Below are 9,815 nucleotides of genomic sequence, written 5' to 3'. Positions count from 1 at the left end.
GCCTGCCACAACGCCAGGCTATTTTTTTGTTGTAGTTTGGCCGGGGCTGGGTTTGAACCCGCCACCCTTTGTATATGGGGCCAGCGCCCTACTCACTGAACACAGGTGCCGTCTATACTCTACTCTTAATAAATTTAACATGTACCCTTGCAATATGCACAATAGGTGAGGTCCCACCGATTACCCTCCCTTCACCCGGCCACCCCTCCTAACCTCCCTTCACCCTCCTATTCCCTCCTTCATTCTGGGCTAGACATTTTATAGTTGTGTTTTATTTATTTTTTATTTATTTTTTTTTTGGCCGAGGCTGGGTTTGAACCCAACACCTCTGGCACGTGGGGCCAGCGCCCTACCCTTTTGAGCCACAGGCACTGCCCTGTAGTTGTGTTTTATGTTTAGATCTTTGACCCATTTTGACTTAATATTTATATCAGGTATGTGGAACTCTCCTATGTGAGTTCCAACTTTGCTCTCATTTTTCCAAAATTGCTTTGACTTTCTTAGTCCTTAGCATATCCATGTAAATTTTAGAATCAGCTTATTAGTTTCTACCTAAAAGGGGTGCTGGATTTTTACTTGGAATTGCATTGAATATATAGATTCGTCTGGAAGAAATGACATCATTTTTAAATTTCAGATTAATATGAGGGTACAAATGATTAGATTACTATGTTTATGTTAGGTAAAATCCCAGGGTAGTTATGCCCTGCACACATGAGGTGTGCTGTACACTCTTACATTGTGCCCATTAGTTGGGAGCACACCAATCCCCTTCCCTCCTTCCCTCTTTCCCTTCCCTCCTCTCTCTTGTACCCCCAACTTGAATTAAATTGAGTTTTTCTCTTGTGTGGGCATATATTAGTTTGTTTACTGTCTTCATATTAGTATTGAGTACATTGGGTACTTGCTTTTCCATTCTTGTGATACTTTACTAAAGAGAAAGTTTTTCTGACTGTATCCAGGTAAAGTCACCATCTTTTTTAGTGGCTGAATAGTATTCCATAGTATACATATGCCACATTTGTTAATCCATTCCTGGATTGATGGGCATTTAGGTTGTTTCCACATCTTGGTGATTATAAATTGAGCTGCGATAAACAATCTAATGCAAATGTCCTTATGATAAAATGATTTTTTTTCTTCTGAGTAGATGTCTAATAATGGGATTGTGGGATCAAATGGAAGATATATTTTGAGTTCTTTAAAGATTCTTTATTCTTCTTTCCAAAGAGTCTGTATTAGTTTGCAGTCCCACTAACAGTGTAAGAATGTTCCCCTTTCCTCCACATCTGTGCCAGCATCTGCAACTTTGGGACTTTGTGATATCTCAGGGTGATTTTGATCTGTAATCATCTCTGATGATTAGGGACACTGAGCATTTGTTTACATGTTTGTTGGCCATTCATATATCTTTTTACAGGAAGGTTCTGTTCCTGTCACTTGCCCAGTGGTATGTGGAATTGTTTGCTTTTTTTGTTGTTGATTGATTTGAGTCCTTTGTAGATTCTAGTTATCACCGTTTTCTAGTATTCATAACACGAAATATCTTTTCCCATTCTGAAGGTTGTCTCTTTGCTTTAATTGTTGTGTCCTTATATGTGCAGAAGCTTTTTAGCTTAATTAAATCCAACTTATTTTTTTCTGTTGTAGTTGTGATTGTCAGTGAAGTCTTTAAAAAAATCTTTGCAAGGCCAATATCAAGAATTTTCCCCCATGCTTTCTTCTAGGATTTTTATAGTTTCATGTCTTAGATTTAAATATTTAACCATTCTGAGTCAATTTTTGTTTAAGTGGTGAGAGGTACAAGTCTTTTTGGTTGTCCATTTTTTCCAGCACCATTTATTAATAGGGATTCTTAACCCAGTGTGTGATTTGTTTGGTTTATCAAAGATCAGATGGTGATAAGAGGCTGTTTTCATCTCTAGGTTTCCTATTCTAAGAACTGACATCTTAACAACATTGAGCTTTCTAACCTAGGAACATAGTATATCTATTCATTTATTTAGGCCTTTAATTTCTTATAGCAGTTTTTTGTAGTTTTCAGTGTAGTAGTCTGACACATCTATTATGAAATTTTTCCCTGAGGATTTTATGGATTTTGCTGTTGTTTTAAATTGCATTTAATTTTTTTTTCAGTTTCCAGTTGTTTGTTGCTAGTAAATAAAAATGGTGGGTTTTTTTTTGTTTTTTTCCCCTGTCTATTGACCTGCTAAATTTACTTACTAGATTTTTTTTTGATCTTTATATATAGATGTGGCATTGTCTGCATATAAAGACAGATTTACATTTTCCTTTTCAGTCTCATATGCCTTACATGTTTTTTCTTGCCTTCCTTAACTGCTAGTGCCTCTAATGTAATGGTGAGTTGAAGTGGTAAGAGTGTATATCCTTGCCTTGTTCTTGATCTTAGGGAGAAAGAAGGTAATTATTCACCATTAAATATGATCATAGATTAACCTTTATCAGTTTGAAGATGTTCACTTCTGTTCCTACTTACTTTGCATAGAATTTTTATCATAAATGAACATGTCCCTCTTCATGTCCCTCTTCATTTTATCTTTCATATTCGATATTACATCAATAACTTTGGGGGGCATATTATAATTGATATTTCATGTAGAACAGTGCTACCAATTGAACTTCCTGTAACAATGGAGATAATATCTATTGCATCTGAGGAATTAATATTTTATCTCATTTAGTTTTAAGTAATTTGACATTCAGCAACCACATGTGGATTCAACAATGCAGATATAGAGTAACATAGTAACTGGTAAACTGTTCTGTGGTTATTTGCATAATTTGGTAATAACAGATTGACTTATTTCTCATTTTACAAATTTGATTTTTAAATGTCCAGTTTTTATGCTTAGACACTACATTTAACTTTTTGTATTTTCATTTTAATAACTTACCTTAAAGATCACATTGTACCAATTCTTTCTTAGGAAAGTTTTGCAACAGTCTTTGGCTAAAAACAATAAAATTATGGCGTTATCTGGACTCTGCACTATGTCATATTATTTATTCAAATGTTCCTATCTTTTGTGTAATCAACAATGTTATTTAGTAGTTTAATGAAATGGATGTGAGGGAGCACCTAACTGTTGTAAGAGTTTAAATATATGTGCACTTCTATTTACCAAGGGTGAATTTCTAAATTTTTCAAGAGAAAAGATGCCTATATTTACATTATTACATGTCTAAGCTCTAGTCATGCCATTTCATTAGTGATGCTTGACTAATCAAATTGGTTTTGTATTATGCCAAAGTTAAAGTAGAGGAAGAAAATTGAACTAAATTCAAAATAATATTAATACTTAATGCCACTCAAAGTAATTCTGGAGGCATGTATTTATGGTATTGTTTGAGATCTTGCCCTATCACCACTAAGTACTGTTATTTTTTTCATTATTTTAATGATTAATATTTATTTAGAAACTTGTATTATATTAGAATTTGGAATTAAAAATTTACACATATATATATAACTGCTGCTGAGCTAATTTGGAAGTGCAGAAGTAATTTTAAAAGTGTGTTTCATGCCTATTTTAGTAACTATTGTTGTAGTTATTATCCATCATGGTAAAAATTTCATAAATTTTCTAGTTGTATTTTTAAAAATTTTCATAAAATTCTCTGTAGAAATGGAAGCAGGAAGGCTTATTCATTTAGTTCGAGACTAAAATACCCAAGGAACAAAAATACACATGCTTCTACTTTTAAACTGAGTCAAGGGCATGATGCAATAAGACTCTACCTTTAAACCTTTTTCCTCTTCTATCTTTAGCACAATTGGCATACAGTAACATCCTGTAATTTATGTAGTAGGCCTGTAATTTATACTATGTATAGCTTATGAAGCTTGCATTAATTCTAAACTCAAATTAATATTTACATATTGCCATAAGCTTTCATTTAGCATTGCTTGATTCTTGACTTACCATTGTATCTTATATATCAGACTGAATGCCACTATTCGCTTAGAAATAGTAAATCTATCTCTTGTAACTATGTAAATATAAATTGAAAGAAAGTAGTCTAAATTGTTTTTATCTGGATAAGCTGACTAGGTTTCTGCCAGGAATATTTGTCACCCTTTCTAATTTTATATTGTTCCTTTCTCTTGCCTCTTGCCCATGAAATATACTTTTGTCAACCATTGATTTTTGTTGCTTGTATTTCTCCACTTACCGCCTTCCTCCTTGTGCATGAAGCAACTTCTAAAATGTATCTGGAAAAGAGCAAGGGATGCTTGTCATTATTGCAAGTACTTACACTGGAATATTAACTCAGAATTTTTTGTCTGTGGCCACATTGTGAGTGCTCACTAAATATTAAATGGATGTAATTGCTGCTACGTGGAAACTGAAGGCTATCTTTTACATGTGTTTATGGTTTTATATAGCTCATCTGAGTTTTTAGCCCTTTATATCCACTTCTGTAATCAGTATTGTAGTAATTTTAGGATTAATAATTTTAGTATCTTTATTTAAAATAAAACTGATTTTTTATATGGGGGGGCTTATTTTCATCATTTCTTTTTTTAATTTATTTTTTATTAAATCACAAAGAGGTAGATCATGTATACATTAAGGTATTTATGGGGTATAATGTGCTGATTTCATAAACAATTTGGAATGCTTACATCGTACTGGTTAATATATCCCTCATCTCATTTACTTAATTATTGTGTTAAGACATGTATACTCTATACTTAAATAGATCCAACATGTACCCTTGCAGTATGTACCATAGGTGTGATCCCACCATTCACCCTCCCTCCGCCTGCCCTTGCCCTTCTTTCCCATCCCCCGTCCTTCAGCCTGGGCCATAGTTGTGATCAGTTCTTCATATGAAAGTGTGAGTGATTGTAAATTGGTTTCATAATAGTACTGAGTACATTGGATACTTTTTCCTCTAGTCTTGAGATACTTTACTAAGTAGGACATGTTCCAGCTCCATCCATATAAACATAAAAGATATAAAGTCTCCATCTTTTTTAAGGCTGCATAATATCCCATGGTATATATACACCACAATTTATTAATCCATTCATGGGTCGATGGGCACTTGGGTTTCTTCCATGACTTGGCTATTATGAATTGAGCTGCAGTGAACAATGTGGTGCAAATATCTTTGGTATAAAGTGATTTTTGGTATTTCTGATATACTCCTGGTAGAGGAATTGCAAGATCGAATGGCAGGTCTACATTTAGATCCCTGAGTATTCTCCATATTTTTTTCCAAAAGGAACGTATTAGCTTGCATTCCCACCAACAGTGCAGAAGTGTTCCCTTTTCTCCATCCATGCCAACATCTATAGTTTTGGGATTTTGTTATGTGAGCCACTCTTACTGGAGTTAGATGATGATATCTTAAAGTGGTTTTGATTTGCATTTCTCTGATGATTAAAGATGATGAATATTTTTTCATGTGTCTGTAGGCCGGGCACTGGTCTTCTTTCGAGAAGCTTCTGTTTAAGTCCCTTGCCCACAATAAAATGGGGTTACTTGCTTTTGTCTTATTAATAAATTTGAGTTCCCTGTGGATTCTGGTTATCAAACCTTGGTCAGAAACATAACCTGCAAATAACATATCCCTTTCTGAGGGCTATCTCCTTGCTTTACTTTGTTCTTGGCAGTGCAGAAGCTTTTTAGTTTGATCAGATCCCAGTAATGTCTTTTTGGTGTTGCTTCAGTTGCCTTGTGGGGGTCCTCCTCATAAAATATTCTCCCAGGCCAATTTCTTCAAGTGTTTCCCCTGCACTCTCTCCAAGAATCTTTATAGTTTCATGTCTTAAGTTTAAGTCTTTTATCCAGTGAGAGTCAATTTTTGTTAATGGTGAAAGGTGTGGGTCCAGTTTCAGTTTTCTAATAGTTGCTAGCCAGTTCTCCCAGCACCATTTGTTAAATAGGGAATCTGTTCCCAAATTTATATTTTTGATAGGCTTTTCAAAGATCAAATGATGATAAATGTCTTGAGTTCTTTTGGTTCTCAATTCTGTTCCATACATCTACCTCTTGATTTTTGTGCCATTACCATGCTGTTTTGATCACTATAGATTTATAGTATAGATTGAAGTCTGGTATCATGATTCCTCCTGATTTGTTTTTATTTCTGAGTAATGTCTTGGCTATTTGAGGTATTTTGTGGTTCCATATAAAACAAAGTACTATTTTTCCAGATTTTTAAAGTATGACAGTGGTGCTTTGATAGGGATTGCATTAAATTTGTATATTGCTTTGGGTAATATGGACATTTTAACAATGTTGATTCTTTTCAGCCATGAGAATGGTATGTTTTTCCATTTTTTAACATCTTCAGCTATTTATTTTCTCAGAGTTTCATAATTCTCTTTATAGAGATCTTTCATGTCCTTTGTTAGGTAAATTCCTAAATATTTCAACTTCTTTGGCACAACTATAAAAAGAATAGTGTCCTTGACTGCTTTATAACAGATACTTTTTATAAATATTTTTCTTATTTCCTAAGTATTCTTTATCATACCTTTGACTTTTTCTCTCAATATACACCAAAGTATTCTAAAATAATCTTTTGATATTTGTTTCATGCATTTTAACTCAGTACCTTACAGAAATAGAACTTTATATATCTATAGGCCACGCACTTATCTTCTTTGGTCAAATTCCTCTTCAAGTCCTTTGCCCATCCTGAGATGGGATCACTTCTTCTTCTTCTTTTTTTTTTTTTTTTTGCTAATGCGTTTGAGTTCTCTATGGATTCTGGTTATTAAACCTTTGTCAGAGACATAGCCTACAAATATTTTTCTCCCACTTTTGAGGACTGTCTGCTTGTCTTGCTTACTGTGTTCTTGGCTGTGCAGAAGCTCTTTAGTTTGATCAGGTCCTAATAGTGTATTTTTGATGTTGCTTCAATTGCCAGGGATGTCCTCCTCATAAAATGTTCACCCAGGCTGATTTCTTCAAGTGTTTTCCCTACACTTTCTTCTGGTATTTTTATGGTTTCATGTATTAAGTTTAAATCTTTAATCCAGTGAGAATCTATCTATCACCTTAGATAGGTGAAAGGCGTGGATCCAGTTTCAGTCTTCTGCAAGTTGCCAGCCAGTTCGCCCAGCACCATTTGTTAAATAGGGAATCTTTTTCCCACTCACTGTTTTTAATTGGTCACCATCCTTAATCATTAGAGAAATGCAAATCAAAACTACTTTGAGATATCACCTAACTCCAGTAAAATTAGCCCATATCACAAAATCCCAAAACCATAGTTGCTGGCGTGGATGTGGAGAAAAGGGAACACTTCCACACTGCTGGTGGGAATGCAAACTAAATACGTTCCTTTTGGAAAGACATCTAGAGAACACTTAGAGAACTAAAAATTGACCTACCATTTGATCCTACAATTCCTTTATTAGGTATATACCCAGAAGATCAAAAATTACATTACAATAAAGATAATTGTATCAGAATGTATATTGAAGCCCAATTCATAATTGCCAGGTCATAGAAGAAGCCCAAGTGCCCATCGATCCACCAATGGATCGATAAACTGTCGTATATGTATACCATGGAATACTATGCAGCCCTAAAGAAAGATGGAGACTTTACCTCCTTCATGTTTACATGGATGGAACTGGAAAATGTTGTTCTTAGCAAAGTATCACAAGAATGGAAGAAAAAGTATCCAATGTACACAGCCCTATTATGAAACCTATTTATAGTTCTCAAATGAAAGCTACAACCTCATTATAGCCCAAGAATATGGAGAAGGGATGGGGAAGGGGAGGGGAGAAGGGCGGATGGGTGGATGGATGGTGATTGGAAAGATCACCTCTATGGTCTGTCTTGCAAGGGTATAAGTGAATCTTTCTAGAACTAGAGTATAAATGTCTTAACACAATAACTAAGTAAATGACATAAAGTCTTTGTTAACCAGTTTGATGAAAATATTTCAAATTGTATATGAAAACACTACACTATACCCCATGTTTGCATTAATGTACACAGCTATCATTTAATAATAATAAAAAAAAACAGAAATAGAACTTCATCAATAAGAAAGGGAAGTAAGGCTCGGTGCCTGTGGCTCAAGTGGCTAAGGCGCCAGCCATGTACACCCAAGGTGGCGGGTTTGAATCCAGCCCAGGCCCGCCAAACAATGACGGCTGCAACCAAAAAATGGCCAGGCATTGTGGCGAGCACCTGTGGTCCCAGCTACTTGGGAGGCTGAGACAGGAGACTTGCTTGAGCCCAGGAGTTGGAGGCTGCTGTGAGCTGTGCCACAGCATTCTACCCAGGGGGACAGCTTGAGGCTCTGGTCTCAAAAAAAAAAAAAAAAAAAAAAAAAGAAAGAAAGAAAAGGAAGCTATAAAACAGTACCAGGTTTGTTTAACTTAAGGAAAAGGCACTGCTAAACTTCTATGTATAATAATAAAATCAGGTTAAAAGGTTTAGAAGAGGATAACAATATCCTGTATGTAGGCTTATCATCTCAAAGTATATTAAGTAAACTTTGTAGTAAGTATGAATGGAATTGGAAAGTATTTCATTACCACGTTTCACTGAATACTATTCTAGCAACAAGACAGTTAATGACTATGAATATCAACACCTTTTAGGACTTACTATTGTTATTTAAGTTATATTGTGGATGAGTGTTGCAGGATGGGATTGGCATCAGCCTTGAAGACCCTAGGCTTTTACTGTGGTTGGTTCAAGTTTTAGAGACAATCTAATTCCTAGTAGCATCAAATCTATGAAACAAATAATTCTGTGATTTTTAAAATTTATATTAGAGTTATTTTCTTCAAATTCATTTTTGTACCCTTCTTGCTTTTTTTCAAAACTTTAATTAGTTTAGTTATTAGAGCTTTTTTGTGAAACCACCAAACTTTATAAAAAATGCTACTAGGTATTTAAAATCTAGAATTGAAAATGAATTTTATGAGTCATTTTCCAGTTTTTTTTTTTTTTTTTTCAGGGTCTGCTTCTCACACCACTTGTCAGGGCCCGGGACTGGCCAGGTCTCAGGCCCAGCTAAGCTACATTGCTCAGGAACAGTTTCTCTTAGTTGCCTGAGGGCTATCTACTTTAGCTGGAGGGGGGAGGAGGGAGAGAGAGAAAGAAAGAAGCAGTCTTCTTAGAATAGATAGATCTGAGAGAGAGAGAGAGAGAGAGGCAGTCTTCTTAGAATAGATAGATCTTAGTCTTTAGTAGAGCTTGGTAATCTTCGGCAGAGAGATGCCCTGCTGGCATTCTGCAGGCAGGAGAGGAGATAAGAGTCAGAGTAAGCGAGTCCATGATAGAATGCCCATGTTCCGGACTGCCTTCTCCTCCAGCCTAATATAAAGCTGATCTCCTGCCTCTCAACACCACAGGTATAGAGACTACCAATGCACCAATGCTCTCATCTCCTGAGCTCTCGTGCTTGTTAGGAGAGCTAAATCTCTCTCCATGCCCTTTCCACCAAGGTGTTCCATTATAGGCATTTCTCATAACTCTCCCTCCTCCTAGCCATAAGCTATATGGGCTGCTACAGTTTTTGCCGGAGCATTTTCTTAGTCTGTTATTGTCCTCTCTACTTATAGGAACTGATATGCTTACTGCATTTTAACCAGTCAGAAGTTTGCATGTCCACATTCTATTTTTTGATTAAATTAAAAAGGCCTAATGTTGACTGACATTTTTGGTAAAAGACAAAATACTAATTTAAGATTATTTCAGTCTATGGACATACTATCGCAAATGCACCTGATCTCTTCTGATTTCAGCAGATTATTTTTGCCTTGCTTCAATACAGCTTCTTTTCTTTCTTTCTTTCTTTCTTTCTTT

General features: G+C 35.3%; 1 protein-coding gene across 1 annotated transcript in view; it reads left to right on the top strand.

The window, feature by feature from the left end:
• Positions 1–9,815, top strand: part of BRWD3 (bromodomain and WD repeat domain containing 3) — a 175,390-nt gene that overhangs the window by 19,293 nt on the left and 146,282 nt on the right. The gene's annotated exons all lie outside the window — the stretch shown is intronic.

Source organism: Otolemur garnettii, unplaced genomic scaffold, assembly GCF_000181295.1.
Source record: "Otolemur garnettii isolate 467f Iridium unplaced genomic scaffold, OtoGar3 scaffold00332, whole genome shotgun sequence".
In the NCBI taxonomy this organism is placed as follows: Eukaryota; Metazoa; Chordata; class Mammalia; order Primates; family Galagidae; genus Otolemur; species Otolemur garnettii.
The sequence above is the reverse complement of the archived record's forward strand: the minus strand, read 5'-3'. Positions and strand labels throughout refer to the sequence as shown.